Source organism: Pelodiscus sinensis, chromosome 2 (assembly GCF_049634645.1).
Source record: "Pelodiscus sinensis isolate JC-2024 chromosome 2, ASM4963464v1, whole genome shotgun sequence".
Taxonomy (NCBI): Eukaryota; Metazoa; Chordata; order Testudines; family Trionychidae; genus Pelodiscus; species Pelodiscus sinensis.
In genome coordinates, this window is record NC_134712.1 from 176,757,652 (window position 1) to 176,783,051 (window position 25,400).

A 25,400-nucleotide genomic window follows, 5' to 3' on the forward strand; every position below is an offset into this window, starting at 1 on the left:
CATGTTTGACTGTAAAGTCACCTTTTACTCTTCATCGTGAACCAAATCCTGAAATGTATTAAACACACGCTGCCCCCATTAAGTTAGCTGGCCACGAACTGGGGTGCTTACTTTTATCTTTGCCCTCATTTAGGCAAACTCCTTTATTTAGTCCAGAGTAAGGACTAAATAAAAAACAAGTATCTCTGGATTTGAAAAATGCAGGGGCTGGGTTGTTTGGCTTTGTTTTGTTTTCCAGAATATGGCTCTGGGTTTGTTCCATTGCCAACAAGCAGCATAGAAGTTACTCAAAAATATATCCATGAATGGAATTTATAATGAAGCAAAAGGGACTTGAATGTTAACAGCTGTAATTTTTATCTTAGTGGCAGCAATTATATCTGTCATGGACATTCTGTACTAAGATTATGTACGTATTGTTGTCATCATGGACTGTTGCTGCTGCTGCTGCACATATGTTTCCATTTCTATGAAAATAATGTAGTTAGTGCCTGCCCAGGGATCAAGAAATTTTTGTTCCATAAAAGATAGGAGACCTATAAATGAGCCTAAAGTTTGCTGTTCTTTGGAGACATGTCTACACAGCTGCGTTATTTTGGAATAATATCAATTATTCTAAAATAACATATTGCGCGTTTACACAGCAAACCCATTATTTCAATGAGCTTCTTACTCCGACTTCTGTAAACCTCACTGTATGAGGAGTAAGTGAAGTCAGGGGAAGAGTGCTCTATTTCGAAATAAATGCTGTGTAGATGTGCCCAAATTTGAAATAAGCTATTCTGACTTAAGCTACACAATTGACGTAGCTCAAGTTGCATTGCTTATTTCGAGTTTAGCCCTGCTGTGTGGACATGCCCTAGGACAATGTTTCTGAATGACTGGTCAGGGCTCCAGTGCCTATCGGAGATCTCCCTGCCCCATTTAGGAAGGCAAAAAAATGCTCCCAGATATAAAAATGGTTGAGAAACACTGCTCTAGGACAGTGGTTCTCAACCAGGGATTCACATACCTATCAGGGCATGCAGAAGTCTTTCAAGGAGACAGGGATGTAAGCGACTAGTCAACTATGCGATAAGCAAATTTTATTGGATAGTCAACCAGTGACTCAACTAGTTGCTCCCCTTCCTTCCCCTCCCCCCCCCCCCGCCACCATGGAGAGCAGGATCCAGTGCTGGGGGGAGCTGTCTTAAAAGCTGGTGCCCCCCAGCACTGTCTCCAGGCAGATAAAGGTTAGGGGCACAGTGGGGAACTGGTGGCACTTCCTCCTTTGAAATGTAGCAAGAGCACGGCTCTTGCTGCACTTCAAAAGCAGAAGCGCTGCAGGGAGCCTGGAGTGAGCTGGGGACTCAAACAGTCCCCTACTAGCTGCATGCTCCCTGATTTTCAAATGTTTCAAAAGCAAAGCACCAGGAGCATGGGGCCAGCGGGGGACTCAAAGGGTCCCCCACTGGCTTCTCAATTCCTGCTTTTGAAATGTACAAGAGCCCCCCATCGGGCTTTTGCACGTTTCAAAAGCAGGGAGCACAGGGCCAGCAGGTGGGCTGCTTGAATCTCTCACTGGCTGTGCTCTCTGCGGCGCTTCTGCCTTTGAGCTGGCAGGGCTCTTGCTACATGTCAATGGCAGAGGCACTCCTACCAACTAGTCAAATAGTTGATGCAAATTACATCAACTATTCGATTAATTGATTAATCTAAGTTTAACATCCTTAGGGTAGGTCATTTCATCTAGATATTTGCCATAGGTAGTCTGTGGCCTGCAGGCTGCATGCAGCCCTCTGGGGTTCCATGTGCGGCTCCTGGTCCCCTGTCTGTCCCTCTTGCGCACTGATGCCCCGCACCTCCTCCTCCTCCTCCCCCTCCCAACAGGGTGTCCAAGCTCTGGGGGGAGGGAGAAGGATGTGTGGGGCTCCAGTGCCCCAGTGCATGAAAGGCATGTAGGGGAGGAGGGCAGACAGGAGGTGTGCAGCCACAAGAGAACCCCTGTGGGCTTCAGCCTACTGAGGTGAAGGAGGGTCACTCATGTGGCCCAATCACTAGTTGCCCATCCCCAGGCTAGATTGTCACAATTCTTATTCAGCCACGCAGAGGACAACAGCCAGTGTCCCCTTGTTCTCTAGGCCACCCAGTAGGATCAAGATCTGGACAAAGCAAGAGCTGCTCGTCCATGAACAGAAAAGGGGCAAAGAGCAGGAGCAGTGCTGAGTTTTTCTCTCCAATTGCAAGCAAGAGTAGATGGACAGGAGAGTGAGGGCAGAAAGCAGATCCTCAAGAAAAGAAGGCAGGAACTGAAGTCTTTTCCTGAATTGGAACCTTACTCCTCTCACAGGAAGAGGGGCTGGACAAAGAAGGGATTGGGATGCTATGGGCTTGTCTTAACTGCCCAGCAGTTTGGACTACTAGTACATAATTAGCAGCGTGCTCCAAAGTGATGGGCTGTAACTGGCCAGTGTGGATGCTGCATGTACAAACTAAAAAAACCTCCTAGTTCACTTGAATGTAACCCACTTAAAACAGGATTGCTATAGAAATTACATAACTGTTACTCCTGGAAAGTCAGCAGTTCTGAAATTCTTTGACCTTTGGGTATGAGTCTGAGTCATAAATCCTATTTGTCTCCATTTTGGAAAACATCAAGATTTCTTACCACTTAGATTTTTTTGCTTATTTTCTTTAATTACCAATGCCCCAAAAACTTTCTTTTGATCTGTGGGAGAGAATGCACTTCATTATTTGTTCTGTTTTAAAAAGGCTGAAAATCAAAGGGATTGCTTTTTAGACTAATTTGGCATCTGAGACAAGCCAGTATGACACACACCATACTTAGAAATTAAACTGTAGTTTAATTTGCAAAGGTGTCAGATTTTGTTTCGAGACAGATTAAATTGTTCTGACTAGTTAGAGGTGATGACAGTTCAATAAGAGTATTATTGTCTATTTGCTCTTCTCAATGAGTTACTTGGAATTCTGATCTCTTTGCTTTCCACAGCAAGACTGTGTCTTATATGGACAATAAACCTAGAATTCAGTGTCTAAATTGTCCCCAAATGAAAGTATTTTATGAACCACTTTATAATTTTCTTCACCCTAAGATAATAGGACTCTGCCAATTAATTCAACTGACATTGTTTGGATGGACAGATACCTATATTTATATTTTTATATTCTATATTATTCCTTCTATGAATAAACAGCTGGGAATAGACCCAGATCCCCAACCACCAGTCCGTGCCTGTTCAGTTTTGATCACAGCCACAGCCTCAATTAAATGCCATTGGTACTAGAAGGTTTTCCCCTTTTACTTTGTTTGCTTCAGTATCTAAGCACTTCAGAATTCAGTTTTCTAAAAACAAAAAATCACATGATTGGGGTTTTGTTTTCACTCTCTCGCCACCATTTTTGGAGGGTGTCATTTCTACCTACAGGAAAAAGCACATGAGTGCACTCTCACACACACAGGATTTGAGTGCAGGGGACTGGATTAGAGCGCTTGTGTGTTCCCTCACACACATTTCCTTTTTGTGTGAAAACCTCTCTCTTCCCTCTCTTTTTTCTATCAAAAAAGGGAGGGGGCGAGAGGGAAGGAGGGAGGAAAGGAAAATCCAAATTTCAAATTGAAACTAAGCAACAAAATTTGATTAATATTAATTTGGCTTCTTGGAAGGCTCTAGAGATCATTGTCATTGATTATTCCTGAGAATTCATACATCTCATGATAAAACAAATGCATATTTTTCCAACTTCCACTGAAAATCATAGAACTCGAAGAGACCTTGAGAGGTCTTCAAGTCCAGTCCCCTGCACTCAAGGAAGGACTAAGTGTTATCTAGAATCCCTGGCAGGAGTTTTTCTAACCTGCTCTTAAAAATCTTCAATGAAACAGATTGCATAACTTCCCTAGGCAATTTATTCCAATGCTTAACTACCAGTTAATTTTTCCTAATGTCCAAATTTTTCCTAATGTCCAAACTAAACCATCCTTGCTGAATTTCAAGACCTTTCATTCTTATCCTGTCTTCAGAGTATAAGGGGAACAATTTGTCCTCCTCCCTCCTTGTAACAAACAGTTTTAAAGTATATAAAAGATAACATGTCCCCTCCTATTAGTCTCTTTTCCAGACTAAACAAGCTCACTTTTTTCAATCTTCCCTCAATTTATGTTTTCTAGGCCGTCAGTCATTTTTTATGCTCTTCTCTGGACTCTCTCCAATTCTGCCTCATCTTTCCTGAAATGTGGTGGCCAGAACTGGACACAATACGTCAGCTGAGGCCTAATCAGTGCATATTAGAGAGGAAAAAGTAACTCTTGTGTCTTGCTTAAAAGCTCCTGCTAATATACCCCAAAATGATTTTTGACTTTTTGTTTTGCAATAGTTTTGCACTGCTGACTTACATATAGCTTGTGATCCACTATGACTCTCAGATCCTTTTCCATAATTCTCCTTCCTAGGCAATCATTTCCCATTTTGTATGTGTGCAACTGATTTTTCTTTCCTAAGTTGAATACTTTGCCTTCATCCTCATTGAACTTTATGCTAATTATTTCAGACCATTTATCCAGATCATGTTTAATTTTAATCCTATTCCTAAAGCACTTGTAACTCCTCCCATCTTGATGCCATCTGCAAACTTTATAAAAATGTATTCTATTCCATTACCCTAATCAGTGATGAATATATTGAATAGAACCAGATCCAAAATTGATCCCTGGAGGACCCCACTCATTATATCCTTCCAACTTGACTGTGATCCACTAATAACTATTCTCTGAATGGTATTCCAAACAGCTATTCACCCATCTTATAGTAGCTCCATCTAGGTTGTATTTCCTTAGTTTGTTTATGAGAGGGCCATGTGACACAGTAATCAAAAACCTTACTAATGTCAAGATATACCACATCTACTGCTTTCCCCATCCACAGAGAAAGCTGTTAGGTTGGTTTGACCTAGCTGATCCTTGATAAATCTATGCTCATGTTATTTATCACCTTATCTTCAAGGATCTTGGTGTCTGCAAATTGATTCCTTAATTATTTGCCCCATTATCTTTCTAGGAACTGAACTTAGACTGACTACTCGCATAACTTTTCAAAGATAATCACTAATGGGTCAGATCTCTCTTCAGTTTGGTCCTTGAGTATTCAAGGATGTAGTTCATCAGGACCCAGTAACTTAACCTAAGAATGGCCATTCTGGGTCAGACCAAAGCTCCATCTAGCCCAGTATCCTATGCTGGGTGCCCCACGGATTTTTCCAATTCTTTTTTGAACCCTATTAAAGTCCTGGTCTTCACAACATCCTCTGGCAAGGAGTTCTACTGGTTGAAGCTATCAAATTTCTTTAAGTCATTTTTAATTTGTTCTTTTCCTATTTTAGTGTCTTATCCTACATTATTTTCTCTGGTTTTCATTAATTTAGATGCCCAATTGCTACTAAACTTTTTTGTTTTTCACCAAAAAAAGTCACTAAGCACTTCTGCATCCATCCCCATTGAGTAACAGTCCTATCACATCCTTGTTCTTCCTCTTGCTTCTTGTGAAATATTATGTTATATTTTATGTCTTTAAGTAGTTTGATCTCATTTTGTACCTTGGCCTTTCTAAATGTTGTCTCTTACATGCTTGTTATTTTCTTTATATTCATCCATCGTAATTTAACCTACTTTCCACTTTTTGTAGGATTTTTTTTTAAATTTTCAGATCATTGACAGTCTCCTGGTCCCTTGCCATTCTTCCAATTTTTCCTACGCAGTGGGATAGTTTGTTCTTGTGCCTTTTAATAACAAACCAAATGCCTATTTCCTACATCCATTGCATTGATATCTCACACTGAAGATTTCTTGATCAGTGAGGGAAACAGCACATTCAGAACTCTCACTGAAATCAATTTTGATAATAATTTAGATTTAGGATTTAACAGAGTGGATCAACCCTTAAGTAGCATTTTGACTGCATGCGCATAATTCATGTTAAAGGAGATGGGTGTAACTCTCTAGCAAAGGTTTTTATGTTAAAAAGAATCAATAGCCTATTAGTGAAATTATAGTGAGATTAATCCATTATAGTAACTTGCTGAAGTAAGGCACTTTCTCTCAAGGCAAAAAAAAAAAGTAAAATAAAATAAAATAAAAATCTCCTGCTAAAGTGACCATGGAATGCAATCCAAGTACTGGCCATTATTCAAGTGGTTACATCCAGATGAGCACACAGCTGCCTTCTACAAAGCTTTCAGTTCCCTTTAGTCTAAACTTTTGTGCAATATTAACAGTCTGCTCACCAGAACCTCTGCCAAATCATTCTGTCTTAGAGGGTGGGGATCTTGAAAGCCGCACATCGCAGGCTACCATTTCTCAGCAATACAGAGCTCTAGAAGGTTTTTTGCCAAGAGCTACACAAATGAACAGTAAACAAGCTTTACTCCATAAACCAATTCACTCAAACCAGTCAGGTTTCAACAAAAAACTCCAGATAAGTTTTCTAGCATGCGATTCTCCTATTCTTCTTTTGAAAGTTATTTATGGAAATAGGGCATTTGAAAGACTATAGAACAATATGTTCCTGTCATGCCAGCTGCATCTAGACTGGCAAGTTTTTCCGCAAAAGCATGTGCTTTTGCGGAAAAACTTGCCAGCTGTCTACACTGGCCACTTGAATTTCTGCAAAAGCACTGACGATCTCATGTAAGATTGTCAGTGTTTTTGCGAAAATACTATGCTGCTCCCGTTTGGGCAAAAGTCCTTTTCCAGAAATGCTTTTGCGCAAAAGGGCCAGTGTAGACTGCTGAAAACTGTTTTGTACAAAAAAGCCCTGATGGCAAAAATGGCGATCGGGGCTTTCTTGTGCAAAACCGCGTCTAGATTGGCATGGACGCTTTTCCGCAAAACGTACTTTTGTGGAAAAGCATCTGTGCCAATCTAGACGCTCTTTTCCGCAAATGCTTTTAACAGAAAAACTTTTCTGTTAAAAGCATTTGCGGAAAATCATGCCAGTCTAGACGTAGCCGCCATGTTTTAAAAGTCAGCATGTAATAGGATAAAAAAAAAACTATTAATATAGATTCTTCCCATACTCCCCATTGACACTTGCATATATATTTGTATGGTGACACAAAGGGACTCATTTTATATACTGTAAGCCATCTTGTTTACAATCCAGATTATTGGCAAAAGTGTCAAGGACTGAATGATCGAAAGGTGCCATAGGACTCCTCCTTGTTTTGGCAGATACAGACTAATACGACTTGCCTCCAAGGTAGGGTTGAGACATATTGCTCTTCCAGTATGGGAAAGCTTGCCTGTATGAACAAGGAGATTTCAGTCTTGAGGGCCTTAATTTTCAAAAGCGACTAGTGATTTTTGCAGACACATGAGATAGGCCAGAGTTTTAGAAAGTACCAAACCCTCATACTCTGAAAAACAGAATCCTTTATGGTGTCTAAACTGAACCAACCAAGATTAATAGTAACTTCTGAAAATTAACCCCAATTGGGCACCATTCACCAGCTATCAAAATAAGGTTTAAACTCTGCTCCATTGTGTAGTGAGACCAACATCAGAACCAGGCCACGAGAAAAAGTGTTATGCGAACAGTGACCAAATAGGGGCCGATTCTCTTCTCACTAACCTAAGGAAGACTCAGCAGTAGTTCCACTGAAGTCAATGACTTGCATTGATGTTAAGACTGATGTGAGAGGACAATCAGGCCTGTTGAAGATATTACTATAGTCTAAAAGCATAATGATGAGAGTTAACACAATATTAAGGCTGGAAAACCAAGCACTGAAATCAGGAAATACAGAATTAAGATGAGGTGTTCAATGTCATTAACCCTGGCCCTATGAGCCCGGGGCTCAGAAGATGATCTCTGTTTATGCTGTTCATATTAAGCTGAAGTATTCTGTACATGTGTGAAACTGGAATTTCTTATCCAGGCTTAGGCACACAGTACGCATGCTGAGCCCACTTGTGGCATGGGGCTTTGCAGAGGTGCACCTTCCCAGTCAGAGATCCTGGATGCATAGTATTTCAGAACACAGCACCAGCCCAGCTCTGCTAATTAAGCCAGAGGCAGAGGCTTCTGAGGAGGCTGGTGCTACACATGGAGCACAAGGATGGGTACTGTTCCTAGTCACCCTGCAATTGACTAAGGATGAGGAAAAGGTCTTGTGTTCCCTTTCCCCTCCTTCAGAACTCAAGCAAGTCCAGGCACCAGGGAACTTACCATCCCTGCACTGCTGCTTAATACAGGAGGTGCACTTCATTCAACTCTGCCTCATTGAGGTCAGCCCAGATTGCAGGATCCCCAAGGGCACAGACTCTGTCTAGAGTTGGTAGTGGTGGCACAAAAGCCCTCGATCACCTTCATCACTGATGGACGAGGAGCCATTAGAATCTGGAGTCTTGACAAGCTTTTAAAAGTTCCCTGCCTTGGCAGAATCCTCAGAGATGGTTGCACTGCAATCACCACCTACCCTTCTCCAGAGGTGGCTCTCCCACTGGGGTGCAGCAGGCCCAATGGTTGGTGAGCATCCCTCTGCATCAGGAGGGGTGTGTGTGTGGGGTGTGTGTGTGTGTGTAAAATTCTTTGAATTTGGGCCACAAAATCATTTCTCTCTGAGACTCCCCACCCATTCGATTCATCTCCTTACCCCCTAATGCCACCTTTCCCTTTTCTTCCCCAAGGGATTCTCATAGTTCCCCAGCACAAATGGTTGGCACCCAGCCAGAACCCAAGATCACCCATCATGGTCCAATTTTCCACAGGATTCTTTATCCTTCCTGGCCTTCGCCAGGTGCCTCATATCCACATCATGAATGTGAGTCTATTAGCAGGTTGCAGGTCCCTAGAAATTGGTGCTGGACCTGCACCGACTGCTATATTCAACTCTCACTAAATATTACTCCTCCTCTCCCACTGCTTCCCATTTGGAAAAAAAAACCCAAGAGGGCACAGGCATTAAAATTAGCAGCTGGTGCCAGAAAGGAACCTGATGGAGGCTGGAAGAGCAATGAAGAGGGACACAATCCAGATCATGAACCAACCATTTATAACCCGAGGGAAGATACTGGGAATGCAGTGGAAAAGTTTGTTACAAAGGGGCAGCTTGAGAAATTCTTTGATTTGAGGAAAGAGCCATGGCTCCAGTAAGTACCCATTCCTTTCCAAACCTGTTTTTGAGCCATGTGCATATATAAAAGAGCCCCAGAATTCCAGAGTGTAAATGCATATCACATGACCTGTCAAACAAATGCTAAGGGATACAGCTGCAGTCCTTTAGCTATGTCAGCATTAACACAAGAGTAGAGAAGTTAACTGCATTGCAATTCAGTGGCCTCAAAGGCCACTATGCACACACTATTGAATAAAAGGATGCACTGCCCTCTTCCTCCAGATCACTTACTTGCTTGTGCAATTATTCTGTGAGACATTTACAAAACGACTGTTCTAATCTGTGCTGTGTGACATCTCTGCATCCTCCGTCTCTGCTGAAGTCTTTATCCATTTCTTTTGGAAACAGAAAGATTAGAAAGTTCTAGAGTAAAATATATATGTGGTGACAAACATACCAAGAAACTGTAAAATCTTCTGTTAAAGGCATTGACTTTTGAGGTATCAAACATATGATGAAAAATGATGTTGCAAAACTATAGGGAAGTTTATTGTATACTGTACAAAGAGGGGGGTGGGGATGTTAACTAACAGCAGGGGCACCCTAAAACAGTTGCATAGCTATAACTCTAGACTGAGCAAGCTGGCACAGCTTTCATAAATGTTCCTTGAACCAGTGAGTTATAAATTTCCCAGTACATTTAAAATCCCGCCTAGGGAAATCTCAAATCATCAGTTCAGTTTAAAAAAAAGCCCTGTGATTTAGCCATCTGTAGCCCTCTCTTCTTGCCAAAGCTCTAGCTGGGTTCAGAAATAATGAGGTAAGTTTCTGAAGGATCGCTCCATCAGTGACTTTTAGCCAAGATGGTCAGGAATGCAACCCCACGCTCTATTACCCTTAGCCTCTTATTGTCAGGAGCAGGGAGTGGATGAGAGGGAATGGATCTCTCAGTAATTGCCTGTCCAGTGCAGTCCCTCTGAAGCACCTAGCATTGCCCACCACAGGAGGAAGGAGTCCTGGGCTGGGTGGACCATTGTTGTGACCACTCTCTTGAGAAATATGGCCTTTCTTATGTGCTTTAACTCAAATCCACAAGGAAGTAGGAAAACTCCATAAAAGAAACTGGTTTTACAATGGTTGGGGGAGGGGGATGATGCAAGTTTGATGACATCAAGTAAACAGATTTTTAGGGCAATTATGATTCCACAGATCTATACCTCATTTTAAATCCAGACGTGCTTTACAGACTACAGATTGTATCTGGTTGGTGTGTAGGATAGAAAAATTGTGCGTGAGAGATGAGGGGCAAAACCAGCAATTAGAAGAAAACAGAACACTGCAGACACCTCAAACCCTGTGAGTCTGCTAAAAGCCTTATTAGAGAATTTCTCCAGAACACTTTCTCCAATAAGAATTGTATTTTCAATGAGGTCCACTAAAAGTAGCTCATTTAAAAACAAGAAAACTATGGTACTAGTCATCTAGCAAAAGTTATTTCTCAACCCTAAACAATATTTAAGGCCTGTGATGCATGACTGTCATGCTTTTGTTTTTGAGCATTGCCACTTCCCATAGCTTTAACCCTCACTGGGCTAAGGTCCACAGCCATTTTGTTGCTGCAGCCTCTTTCTAAAGAGACACACTCTTTGTGCTTATGCCTGGAAACTGCACTTTTATTGTTTCCTGTTGTTGTGAGACACCACACAGAGAGACGGGGGGAAGGCTCGTTGCCAGAAGGGGCAATTCTAAGTCTCCAGAATTGTGCATACACAATGATATACTTTCCATACTGTTAGCATGCCAGTCACACTAACATTGTCACTGACTTACATCACAGTGTACCTCAACAAATGTGACAAATGTGCAAGAACATCTGCCTGACTCATTTTTGGAAGTTTTTAAAGTTATTCTGGAGTGTTCTAGGGAGTAGTTTAAGACTCAGCGTGGAGCAGCTGCGATTGGCAAGCTTTCAGGGTGTTGGGGTCACTGGGCATGATCCTAGGTAACTCGGGGGAGTGGAAGATCACAAGAATCGATGAAGCGCCCCCGCTCTAGGCCCAAGCACCCTAAAAGCACCCCCTTTTCCCCCCCTTCCGCCGCTTCCCCCCCATCCCCAGGCATAATTTTCCTCTGGCTCGCTAATAGCTGGGAACAGCAAGACAGACAGACCTTGAGGTTGCCTAGTTACTATCAGTGGTATAGAAGAAGAATTCCGATGTGTCTCTGTAGAGGGGAGGAGGAGGCAGCATGTCCCAGTGTGGGAACCTTGCTACAGTTCACTATTTTCCTGCAAGTAAACAACCTGGGTATATAAGGAGGGGAAACTGCTTACGTTGGGGTGCTTGATCTGAGATGTCTAGTCTCCTGGCACCTATTTGAGCATTCAAATAAACTTTTTTTGCTTCTCCACACCGGTGTGTTTATTGGAGCGCGCACACCGGGCACTGAACCCAGCTGTTGCCCCCCTCGGGCCTCTGTGCCGGCAACAAGGGTGTGGCTGGAGAGTAGAAAATTAAAGTTATTCTAGGGTTCTAGAATGCTGCTCACAACAGAGTGGCGCATGTTGTGCCTTGGAGCTGGCTTAGCTTCGTACAGTGCTGGGGGCCTATCAAGGGAGAGAAAGAGAGAGAGAGAGAGAGTGGTGGGGGGAATTGGGTTTTTTTTTTAAACAAACTTATCTGTGTAACAAATGTCCTCTACTTTGATGAACATGGGGACCATGACTACTTTCACTTTCTGTTCCCCAGGTTAAACATTCTGATGGCCAGAGAGCTGTAACTGTTTGATCCCCAGAATTAACTGTGTAACCATCTGTTAGCAGAATTTGCTTGCCTTCGTTCTCTGGGTATGTTTGCATTGATTCAAACTACAGATGTTCCCAAATTAGAATGGGATAAGCATGAGTAACCATGCAATGCCAGTCAAGTAATTGTATTGGTTCCGGAACGCTTATGGCAAAACATGTGCCTTGGTGTGGCTTTTGAAACACACTAACCCCTTTACCAGTGCAAGGATGATGTTTTTCTACAGTTTGTAAAATATAGTGAGTGGAACTAGAGAAAAAGGATCAGGTTTCAGGCAGGATCTAGTTTAGTGAAGCACTGGGAGCTCAGCAATTTGACCCTGGTGGTCATGGTGTAAACCATTCCTATCCAGAATGGTCTTCTAGGGATAGGCGGGGCACAGCTAGTCAATCTGAATTTGCTACAGTTTTGGCGAGCAGATATGGATCATTTCACTTAGGCAGGACAAGTATCATGCATTAACATTTACAGGAACCATTCAATTCCTGCTGCCAACGAGCCACCCAGATGCACATCATTACACTGGCAAGTGGGATAGGAACAGCACAGCCTCAGTGTGTTACACCAGCCTCTCACTGTGCTTCTTAGAGTGGTCTCTCTAACAGCCCCACCTGTTGTATTACTTGTTGCTGTTCGTTTTCTCTCACTCTCCTGCCAGCTCAATCGGAAAGAACAATTTGCTTATATAATAAGCTGTAGGCTCACTGGGCCTATCATGTAAATTTTCTCAAGTTTTTTTTTTAATAAACGAGTTTGTCATTTCAAAAGGTCAGGGTAGGAAGAAGAGTTTGACAAGAACACCTTGTGCTTCAGTGAGACATGTTACAAGCTTGTAGATTTGCATGTCAGAGCAGAAGCTAGGTTGCATTGTTATGTATCCCATGAGAAGAGCATAGTTCACACGTGCAGTTTATTCAGAGCAAAGAGCTGACCTAAGCAAATATTTTATGAAACTATTTTATAAAAAACCATACTGAAACTAGGGTACAAATTGACATAAGGAAACAGGTCTGTTCTCACCCCTTCAGGAAAACATCAGATGGGAATTTCCCTTACCTGCACTTGAGATTTTTTTCCTATGTGAAAAATTGCAGGGGCAGGCTCAGGTAGTGTTGAGGGTCGAGTTAAAGCTATCATTGTGTCTTTAAGAATGGGCAGCGGGTAGCGTAGGCTGGAGCAGCCCAGCTCCCCAGCGATCAGTGAGATGCAGTCAAATAGCAATCAAATTTGTAAAAATTATTTTTTTCAAAGGGTCCTAAATTCAAATTTAAATATTTTAATAAATAATTAAATATTTAACGATTAAATTACAAATATTTAATCCCACTGAGGATGGATTTAAACTACGGATAAAATTTGCACAGTAAGGCCAAGAGCCCACAAATATTTACTTCTTGTTGATTAACAATATTCACATGGATGGTCCCATTAAGATCCATGGGACATCTCACCAGTGGTGTAGCCACAGGTGGGCCACACAAGCTGCCCTCTTAGCATGCAGACTCACCCACCCCCACCACCACTGCCACTGCCCAGCTTCTTCTCTGATCCAGCCCAGCGCTTGCTCTACTCTGCTCAATCAGTGCTCCTGCTGGGAGTGGAGTTAGGGCATGAAGACTTGTCTGCCCACAAGCCTTGCACCTCAAACCTACTCCCTGGCTGGAGGGCGGGGCGTGCACCCAGAGCAGGGCACGCCTCCAATTGCTCTCCCAACCAGAGCACTGGATGAGCAGATAGAATGGGGAGAGCCCCCATACCCCAAACCTGCTTGCCAGGTGTGTACCTGGGCAACAGAGGGATCCCCAAGCAGATTGGCCATTGCCCACAAAGCTAACAGGGGGAGGCAGCCCTAATCTCTCCTGCCGCCTCTTCCATGCATCCCCTTTATTGCCCCTCCACCCCAAGTCAGGTCCACCTTAATGGGTGATGCTGACCAGTTCCAATTAACCAGTGGGGGCTAGCGCAGCTCCCCTCCTGTCATGGGAAGGGGGCTGCTCCAGCACTGTGGGGCTCACTGTGGACAGGGGCTGCTCCAGCCACCCAGAGCAGCCCCTATCCATAGAGAGTCTGGGTGTATCGCAGGCAGGCGCTGCTCTAGCCATCCAGAGCAGCCCCTGCCTGCAGCAGGGGGGCCACTCCAGCCCAGCAGGGTTAACGCACCCCTCCCGTCTATCTTTAATCAGTTAATTGGTTGAATGTGATATTTAACAAGTTCGCCCAATTAAACAGGATTTTATATCCCTAGCTATGCCACTGCTGCTCACATTGAGTTACTCAAGTATTTAAAAAAAGAGTGTTTGGAAGAAAAATGACAGCCTATGTTTCCTCATTCTGATCTCTAGGACCTCCAGAGCGAGTGTGTTTAGTTCCTGTGTATCTAAATAACTTCTTTAGTGAAAGTAAAATGTATTTACTCAAAGACTTCAATAACTTATTCACATAAAGACTTTGGATCAGGCTCTTGGATTTTAAAATGTAACTGTCCATTTTTATTTATTTTTGGTATAGTAAGGACACTTCTAGAATCAGAGAATGCCAACTTTCACTTTCATTTTCCTTTCAGTTTTACATGCCAAACCCTAGAAAATAGCCACTGATGCCTTACCTAGCTAAAGGAGGTAGTTATAGGACTCTTGCACCTTGTCTACACTTTAAGAGTTTGCTGACAGTTCGAGTGACAAGAAACCCTTTGTGCAAATGCAATTAAATTGGTATACCAGTATAACTTATTCCAGATTGGTGAAGCAAAATAAGCCATACCAGCGTAACTGCATCCACATTAGGGTTTTTACCAGCAAAACTATCAGTTAGAAACCACACCCGATGCTGACATGGCTTTGCCAGTAAAACTTGAAATACAAACCAGGCCTTTATCCAATTATTTACTAGCACCATTCAGCAATCGGAAGCTGAAGTCAATAGTTCTATGGACACTCAGCGTGGCACAGAATCTATCCCCTTTTGTTTATACCTAAACAGAGACAAACAGCAAAGGCACATTGGTATGCAGATAATGCAGCAACTGACTACTCCACACTTCCTGAGTTTTCCTCCAGAGGGCACTCAGCCAAGCACTGAATCACTGACAAGGCATATCCAGTTTAGCTTTAAGGTCAAACAAAATCTAAGTTGAAGCAGCTCCCCTACTGTTATACATTGTGGCTACGTCTACACTGGCAGCTTCTTCCACAAGAACTGTTTTGCGGAAGAGTTCTTGCACAAAAATTCTTCCACAAGAACGCATCTACGCTGGCATGTGCTTTTGCTCAAGAGATATGCTTTTGCGCAAGAGTGTCTATGGCAGTGTGGACGTTCTCTCGCGCAAGAAAGCGCTGATGGCCATTTTAGCCATAGGGGTTTCTTGCGCAAGAAATTAATGTTGCCTGTCTACACTGCCCTCTTGTGCAAGAGGGCTTATTGCTCATGGGGAGAAGAATAACTTGTCTGGAAGAAGCCCTGTTTTCCGATGCTAGACTATAAATTTACTTGCGCAAGAATGCACGTGCAGTGTAGACAACCCACAAGTTTTTCCTCAAGAACAGCTGTTCTTGTGCAAGAAGCCACCAGTGTAGACGTAGCCTGTCAGTTTGTTGCAGAAATGGCACATGTTTTGCCATAAGCATTCTGGAACAAATACAATAACTTGACTGGCATTGCATGGTTACTCATGCTTATCCCATTCTAATTTGGGAACATCTGTCTGTTATGTCGTGGGGAGTTTCACAGCATAGGAAGAAATCAGTGGAAAGGCAGAGAGCTGGAGTAGGTGCAAGTGTCCATTTTATTGCATAGCACAGAACTCACCAGAACAAGCCCAGACTAGCTGGGATGACCCCAGTGACCTGCTCAGTTACCATAACAACAAGATCTATATCTACAACCCAATATACAACATATTCCTCCCCCCTTAATAAAAATGTCCCTTTAAGAAAACAAAAACTAACTATGAAATGAGGGTAGAACGCCTCAAGTTCCCAGCTAACCCTGGGGATTATTTTGCCCCATCTGTGAGTTAATCTTAACTAAAGGTCCAGTTGCTGAGGAGGCCTCCTTTCTCTAGGTGGATTACGGCAGACATCCGGCGTTCTCGTACCCAAAGATGTTATGGGTGCAGGCCTGACACTGGGCTGGGAACTTGAAGTGTGAACAAGTGAGGCTGTTGGATCAGCCTGCTCAGGGAGGAGGTTATTGTTCGCCGCTGGTGGTGATGGAGGAAGAGAGTCAGGAGCAGGTGATTCTTGACACGGTAGCTCACCAGCAGTGGGAAGGACAGGCAACTCAACTGGAGATGTGCCTTGGGGGCAGGAATAACCTGTCAATAACTATCTACATGCTGCCACCAGATGAGATCTTTCGCAGTCCGGACAGTATAGGAAACAGGTCCTGTTTGAGCAATAATAGTGGCAGGAACCCATTTAGCTCCAGGAACATAGTTCCGAGCCAAAACTGTCTGTCCAGGACTAAAGGTTCGGTCTTTTGCTCTGGATGCACGCCTGATGACTTGACCTTCCTGCTGACGTTGCACAATTTGTCGTGGTTCTGAAGGTTTCAGCAAATCAAAGCATGTGCGTAGCTCACGTCCCATCATTAGAAAAGCCAGGGACACTTTGGCTGTAGCGTGAGGAGTGTTTCTGTAGGATAGTAAGAAGATGTCCAGACTCTTTTGTACAAGTGAATGTTCTCTAACCCATTTCAAAGCTTGTTTCATTGTCTGGACAAACCTTTCAGCCAATCCATTTGTGGCCGGGTGATACGGTGCTGAAGTGATGTGATGGATCCCGTTTGCTTTCATAAAATTTCCAAACTCCTGAGACACAAACTGTGGACCATTGTCACTCACAAGTTGTTCAGGAATACCCAAATGACAGAAGATTCCCCGTAATTTTTGGATAGTACTCTCAGCAGTAGTGGAAGGCATTATACAGACTTCTGGCCATTTGGAATGAGCATCTACCACCACCAAAAACATGCTACCTTCAAATGGGCCAGCAAAATCAACATGAATACGTTGCCATGGTTTTTCAGGCCAGTCCCATGGGTGCAGAGGTGCCAATTGAGGTGCATTCCTCACACCCTGGCAAGAAATACAAGCTCTTGCCTTCTTTTCAATGTCACTGTCCAAACCAGGCCACCAAAAATAGCTTCGTGCAATTTCTTTCATGCGCACCATTCCACAGTGACCTGAATGCAGTTGCTCTAACATCTGTTGTCTCAGTATTTTTGGAATAATGACACGCATTCCCCACAACAAGGACCCCAAATGGGTTGATAACTCCGTTCTCCTGGACATGTAAGGGACAAGGTCAGATGAGACCTGAGAGTTCCATAGAGATGTTCCACGCATCACTAATTCTATTACTTGGGAGAGTACTGGGTCAACACGAGTTGCTCTCTTAACTTGTGCAGCAGTGATGGGCCTGTTCTCTACCTGCTCAAAATAAAAGATTTCCTTCTGGCCACTATCTTGATGTTTGACTGGCAAAGGCAGCCTAGAGAGACCATCTGCATTGCCATGTAGAGTGGCTTTCCGATATCTGATCTCATATGTGTGTCCTGAAAGCCACATCATTGCATACAACTAGCAGCCATTGGTGGAATACCTGAGTGTGGACCAAAATTTGCCATCAGAGGTCAATGGTCAGTGAGAAGTGTAAACTTCCGTCCAAACAGGTACTGGTGAAATTTCCGAATTCCAAAAACAATTCCCAATGCTTCACGTTCAATTTGTGCATAGTTAGTTTCTGCTGTGTTTAAGGTGCGTGAAGAAAAAGCAATTGGTTTCTCCTCTCCTGAGGGCATAACATGTGACAAGACCGCTCCCACTCCATATGGGGAGGCATCACAAGCCAACTGTAAAGGTAAGGATGGATCAAAATGCGTCAGGACCTCTGCATTTAGCAATGCACATTTAGCCTTGTTAAATGCAACATCACAGGCGTCAGTCCACTTCCAGACCTTGTTCTGGTCAAGGAGCTCGTGAAGTGGTTTTAATAGTGTGGCTAGCTGTGAAATAAACCTTCCATAATAGTTCAATAGTCCTAGAAATGAGCGAAGTTGACTAACATTTTGAGGCGGTGGAGCTTCCACAATAGCCTTAACTTTTGAATGGGACTTATGAAGACCAGTAGCATCAATGATGTGTCCCAAATATTCAACAGAGGGCTGAAAGAATGCACACTTATCTTTACGGACTCGTAGGCCATACTCTTCCAGTCTTTGTAGGGTAGTCTCTAAGTTCTTAAGGTGATCCTCCTCATTCCCACCCGTGACCAGGATGTCGTTAAGATAGCACTGAACTCCTGGCAAGCCACACAAGATCTGGTCCATAGCTCTCTGGAACAAGGCTGGGGCAGAAGTTATTCCGAAGGGTAAGCGACAGTAACGATAAAGCCCTTTATGAGTCACAATAGTCAACAGCTCTTGGGATTCCTCCTCAACTTGCATCTGTAAATATGCTTGACTCAGATCAATCTTGCTGAACCTTTGTCCCCCAGCCAGGCCCGCAAAGATGTCATCGATGCGAGGAAGGTGGTATTGCTCTGCACATAAAACGGGGTTAACAGTGACCTTAAAATCCCCACAAATCTGAATAGTACCATCTTTCTTCAATATTGGAACTATTGGAGTTGCCCATGGACTATGGGTAACTGGTATTAGGACTCCATTTTTGACTAGGCGCTCCAGGTCTGTTTCAACTTTTGGTCTGATAGCATATGGTACAGTTCTGGCCTTCAGATATTTTGGTTGGCTACCAGGTTTAATGTTCAGTTTCACGGTGATTCCCCTCATACTTCCCAGATCCTCTCCAAAAACAGCAGCATGTCTCTTTAATATATCAGTCAGACCTGTTTCTTCTTTAGTCATCCGGTGCACTTCTGCCCAGTCCAGTGGGATCTTCCTAAGCCATGATCTCCCCATTAAGGCTGGGTAATGGCCTTTCACCACAAACAGTGGTAATTCTGCAGTCCGTCCATTTAGTTCCACCTTAACATCAGTAGTGCCTAATAGGGGTACTGCTTCTCCTGTATATGTCTTCAGAATGATCTTTGTTGCCTTAAGTGGAAGATGCTTCAGCTTTTCCTTATACACCGAGTCTGAGACCAATGAAACTGCTGCACCAGTGTCCACTTCCATGCGTACCGGTTTGCCATCCAACAGTGGGGTTACCCAGTATTCATGAAAGCCCCCTTTCAAAGATAAAACATAGCAGGGCACTTCTTCTTCAGACAAGGTGTCACTTTGATCATCAGGCATCTGCTCGATGGTATGCAGATTTTCCTTTTTGTTCCACCAGCCACAGGCCTCTTTTTCTTTTGTTTACAGGCACGCTCAGTATCCTTTTTTTTCCACACTGTCAACACACTAGGTTCTTACACCAGCATTCTGCTGCATGGTGACCTGTCTTACCACAGCGGTAACATTCCTGGCTCCCCACTGTTTTGTGAGTAGGTTCTTGGGACATTTTATGCACCCCAGGGGGTGCACTAAGGTATTGTGCCTCCTGTGTGGCCAGTTCCAGGGAGACCGCAATATCAATGGCCTTCTGTAGGGTGAGCTGAGCTTCTGTTAACAGATGCCTCCGAATAGCTTCACTGTGCAGGCCACACACTAACCTGTCACGTATGGCATCATTTAACATCTCCTTAAATTCACAGTGTTCAGCAAGCTTTTTCAAATTGGCTACAAATTGTACAATGGTTTCACTTTCTTTTTGGTCTCTGCTATGGAACCTGTACCTTTCTGCAATCACCAGTGGTTTTGGAGCATAATGTGACACCAGGATTTCCACAATGTCACTGTAAGATTTGTTCTCTGGCTTAACAGGGAGCAGCAAACTGCGTAGCAGAGAATAGGTCTTAGCCCCTATAACACTTAAAAATATTGGCACCTTCTTCTCTTCTTTAATGTCATTTGCAATAACAAAAAGTTCAAAATGCTCAGTATATACGTGCCATTGCTCTACAGTCTCCTCAAAAGGTCCCAGTGGCCCTGTAAGGGTAGCCATGGCTGCTGCACTCCTCCCTTTTTTTTTTTTCTCCAGTCTCTGGGCTCCTTGATCTTAGTTTCAGTTTGTACAGGGTAGCAGTCAGTTCTTACCCCCACCTTCCAGAACAGCCAGAAAGAGTTTGTTTTCTTACCTTGACTTCTACTCCTTTTGTTGCTGGAGGCAGCACAGGTATCCCATCCTCGTCGTCACTTGTTATGTCGTGGGGAGTTTCACAGCATAGGAAGAAATCAGTGGAAAGGCAGAGAGCTGGAGTAGGTGCAAGTGTCCATTTTATTGCATAGCACAGAACTCACCAGAACAAGCCCAGACTATCTGGGCTGACCCCAGTGACCTACTCAGTTACCATAACAACAAGATCTTTATCTACAACCCAATATACAACACTGTCGTTTGAATCAATGCAAACATACCCAGAGAGCGAAGGCAAGCAAATTCTGCTAACAGATGGTTACACAGTTAATTCTGGGGATCAAACAGTTACAGCTCTCTGGCCATCAGAATGTTTAACCTGGGGAACAGAAAGTGAAAGTAGTCATGGTCCCCATGTTCATGAAAATAGAAAACATTTGTTACACAGATAAGTTTGTTTAAAAAAAAAACAAAAAAAACAATTCCCCCCACCTCTCTCTCTCCCTTGATAGGCCCCCAGGACTGCACGAAGCAAAGCCAGCTCCAAGGCACAACATGTGCCACTCTATTGAGAGCAGCATTCTAGAACCCTAGAATAACTTTAATTTTCTACTCTCCAGCCACACCCTGAAAGCTTGCCAATCGCAGCTGCTCCACGCTGAGTCTTAAACTACTCCCTAGAACACTCCAGAATAACTTTCAAAACTTCCAAAAACTAATCAGGCAGATGTTCTTGCAAATGGCTTTCAACATTTGAGTACTGCCAGGGTAACTTAAGTACTTTTGAATATTTTAGTCATAAATGTTTCCTTTGAAAGCCCTAGGTTTTACAAACTAATCTAGTCATAAATATTACTTCAATAGCCTGAACACGAGAGGCATGTGAGCAGACAGAGCAGATAGACCTGCAATAAGAAATCCCAAAGTGTCGTGGTTCCGGTGCTGTTACTGCAGTTGTGAGATCACAATCAGATCCAGTGTATTTAGACTTGAACTTGTTCAGAAACACGTGGGTGCTTTGAATATGATCAATGACCAAATGCTTGCCTGTGGGCAGAGCTTACATTTTGCTGCCATATGGCGAGACTTACTGCCTTCAAGGTACTGACTATCAGACTTCATTCTCTGCTGAAAACTCTGTACTTAAATAATCAGCGATTGAGTCACCACCGCAGCTGCAAGATTTCAGTCTTCAGAGCTGCTGCACGAAGTGGGGGTCCCTTCCAGGGCAGGGCATGTGCTGCTTCATTACATTACTGCCTTACCACTAGGACTGCACAAGAAAAAGAACAAATTTGATGTGCATATGCTGGCTTAGGAAGGCACTGAGCCAGCACATCTTTGACCACCCTCGCAAACCACATCGCTCTTCCTAGTCAACATCATTCACACTCAGGGCTGTTACTGGTTGGCTTTGGGCCTTCTAGTGGAGTAGGAGTTGGGGTTACAAATGCTAAACACCACACTCCCACCCTGTCAGTAATTTAAGAGAGAGATGTATATTTACACACTGATTTTATCCACAACATATGCTCTTCACAAAATATTTAACAGATTTTCAAATTATGGGAAGTCACACAGACACCACACTTCCCTTTGATAGCAGGGATCTGTCAGGATTACTCATTTGGACTTCATTACTCTTACTGCATTGAGACAGGAGCTGACTTTATCAGGACATACACTCTCTCGACTCCTTCATTTACGGATGTTGCCTGTCATTCCTCCCACTGGTCAGCTTTTGGATCTACAAATCATCTCTGGGATGATTTAGTATTCTTAAAAATAAATGGGACTTAAAACAGTAAACACAAATGGTCTGATTTCACCCTCATTTAAACTTAGTGGTCAGTTCACTTGCAATGGTAGCCAAAGGATTAGTGAGAACTTCAAATCTCTTCTCTCAGTATTACTACTAAGCTCACAAAAAAGAAACATTATACAAGGATGGGATTTTTCCAGAGTCTTTACCTAAGATTGCTCCCAGTGAAGGGAGTTTCCAAAGGAGTGATGCACCCTAAACACAGTGAAATTTAGAATGACAATGAAACACTCAACTTTCATGGTGTTTGAGGACCTCTCCCTTCCAGCCTTCACCACTGACTGTGGGAGCAGTTCGGCCAATAAGAAACATTTTTGAAGATCCCAGAACAAATCTTTGGTACTGTGACAGACCACTCCTTCCCATGCTTTATGAAATGGATTTGATACAAATATACATAACTCAAAGAGGTTTTGGAGAAATTACCTCCTGTAACCTATCAATTTTAATGTCATTATCTGCTGGGTCTGTATATCTTACTTTGGAGCATGTATTACTCTTGTATGTAAAGTTAGAGATATGGCGTATAGAATGATTTATGGCTTTTAAATGTGCAATTGAAAGCCATCAAGGGTGTTTCCAATTCTGGAATGCCTCAATATCTGGGCAAAATCATATGTAAACAGCCTCTTTTGTCCTTTAAGTCTTAGCAGTGGTTGGTCTTAGGAAGTCATATGTCCACTCCAACTGGTAGGGGTGGCCCAAGTAATTGTCCATGGAAAGATGGTATCTGTAAAGCAATAAGAAGCTAGGAGTGTCTGTCTTTGACTGGCATGGCACTCCCAGGGGAATGAATCAAAAGTCCCACGAAGGGAGAGGGAACTTCCCTGGTTTGGAGGCTTAACTGAAATTAGAACAAGTTTAGGGTGAATTTGTAGAAAGTTTGTACTGAGGTTTCAGTGTTAGAATTAGTTAAGCATTTTCTGTTATTTTAAATTTGTAATCTACTTTGTTTTGTCTGTTCTTACTTAGAACCACTTGAATCCTACTTCCTGTACTTAATAAAATTACTTGTATTTACTAACAAGCCCAGTGTAAATAATTGTTAGCTGGGGGTGCAATCAGTATGTACATCCCCCTTTCATTGCTAAAGGGAGCTTACCTAAATAATTAATTTGGGGGTTCTCATCCCATTTGGGGAGTGGTATCCCGGGAAGCTGGACCCAAAACTGCATTTTCCTTGGACTTGAAGCATTTCTGCGTCTGTATTACTCCTCGGGGAGAATGACAGTGATCTCAGCTTGGTGACTTGGCTTGAGGAGATCAGGGAGCTGGCCCAGCAGGACAGGGTAGTGAGAAGCCCCAGAAAGCAGGAAGGCGAGCGGCAGTGGCCTTGTCAGTACTCCAAGAAGCATCTCCAAAGGGTCATCTGTGACCTCGCCCCATCACAGGTACAAAATGGTCACCCTTCAGGGTCCATCTCTGGGTAGGATCTCTAACAGTTTTCTCATATGCTCCCAGAAGTACCATCATGAAAATTAGCTGAGTATCTCTGCTATGTCCACAGTTCCCATTTAGCTATTATGAGGGCAGAGGTTATCAGACTCAAATGAGCTGCTGTCCCTACTGCTGCTCTTTCTACTACAAACAGTCATTCTCATCTCCTTTTCTAGAAAGGGTTTAAGATCCTTTGATTCCAGCTAATTTCATGTAAACTGATTCAACTAAATCCGTTCTTTCCTCTAGGGTTCCATTCTTCCACTCCTAGAACACTTATCCCTGCCATCCACCTTCCTAAAAAGGCTTCTTGCAGGAAACTGACAAGTACTAAGACATGAACAGATATGTTTTAAGGAACAGTGGGCACTATAGGAAACTGCTGGATTTCCTGAGAGCAGTCTAAAATACTTGTCTGAAGAAAACTGTAGGCAAAAGGGGGAGGGAGGACAGAAATCCACAACTCACTCTTGGGTCCCAAATGGGGAATATTTGAAAGAGAGAGATTCTTCCTTCCTCTTCTTTGATCTATTTCTGTACCTACATTGTATTTTATTTTGTTTTTTAAAACACACACACGTGCGCACACATACACACACACACAGAGCTTGTTTAAATTTTGTTATGCTACCAGACCTTGAAGATGCAGTTCTTCTATTGACCTGAAGCTAGAGGGAAAGCTTTCCTTCACTGCCCTGTTAATATGTTTCGAGTCTGGCTTACTGGGACCACTTCTATGGACTTCTAAATTTGGTCTTTAACTGTTAGGTTGAGACAGTCAAAAAATGCCATATATAATGGTGGTTTTGTGACATGTGCAGCTCTCCACTGGTCACTTCTAGATTGTATAGACCACATAGAATAATTCATAGCAGTATAAAACTGGAAGACAATGTAGCACTTTAAAGACTAACAAGATGGTTTATTAGATGATGAGCTTTCGTGGGCCAGACCCACTTTTGATCTGAGGAAGTGGGTCTGGCCCACGAAAGCTCATCATCTAATAAACCATCTTGTTAGTCTTTAAAGTGCTACATTGTCCTGCATTTTGCTTCAGCTACCCCAGACTAACACGGCTACATTTCTATCACTAAAACTGGAAGAGACCGCAAGAGGTCTTCTGTTCTAATCTCTGCAGTCAAGGCAGGACAAAGTATTATCTACCTCATCCCTGACAGGTGTTTGTCTAACCTGCTCAAATGATGGAGATCCCACAACCTCCCTAGCCAATTTATTCCAATGCTTAATTACTCTGACAGTTAAGAAGTTTTTCCTAATATCCAACTTAATCCACCTTTGCTGCAACTTAAGCCCATTACTTCTTGTCCTATTCTCAGAGGTTAACAAGAACAATTAATTTCCTCCCACCTCCTTGTAATTACCATACTATACAAGTAGCTGGATTTAAACTATTCTCTTAAGAATCCCAAAGGTAGATAGTATTAAAATAATGTCCATGTTTCCTTAGTTTAATCTTTTTACCGTTTTTGTCCTGAAGTATTACAAAATGTTTCTGTGTTCCACTAAAGAATTATGTCACTCCAGAAATGGCCAAGTTTCAGTAATATGTGAACAAACACTTGCTTGCACACACAAAGCCATAGTCAGGGTGCATCTATACTGTACTGTAGATTGAAATAAGATACACAATTTGAGCTATGCAAATTGAATATCTTATTTCTATGTTATTTCAAACTAGCTTATTTCAAAATTTGTTGCTGTCTACATAGCACTTATATCAAAATAAATCACTTTTCTGAAACATTCCTTACTCCTCGGGGAACGAGGTTTACAGGGACGTCAGAATAGCGAGCCCGTTATATTTCAAAATAACAGGCGTGCTCAAAAGACACGGAATAGCTATTTTGGGATACCGGCAGCTTTACTGCAGTGTAGCCTTAGTAAAGTGCCTGGGTATCTTACTGGATGAAAGTCACTATCCATAAACATAAGCCATCATTCATTATACTTTGGCCATTGGTTGTATAGCATTTAAGATTAAATCAAATAAAACTATTTTTTATTTAAGCAAAAGTCAGAAATAATGCAAAGGATGATTAAATATTACCTGCTTCAGACTCACTTCTTAATG

At 42.8% G+C, this 25,400-nt stretch overlaps 1 long non-coding RNA gene across 3 annotated transcripts in view; it reads right to left on the bottom strand.

Annotated features, from left to right (window-relative positions):
• Positions 1-25,400, bottom strand: part of LOC112547241 (uncharacterized) — a 133,875-nt gene that overhangs the window by 72,952 nt on the left and 35,523 nt on the right. For 2 of the 3 annotated variants that reach the window (XR_012901073.1, XR_012901074.1), the window contains exons 2-3: positions 21,141-21,322; positions 9,400-9,503 (exon numbers count right to left, since the gene is read on the bottom strand). This is a non-coding gene — a long non-coding RNA (uncharacterized LOC112547241). Of the gene's footprint in view, positions 1-9,399; positions 9,504-21,113; positions 21,323-25,400 lie in introns of all 3 variants that reach the window. The other variant, XR_003090986.2, reaches the window with a different exon arrangement.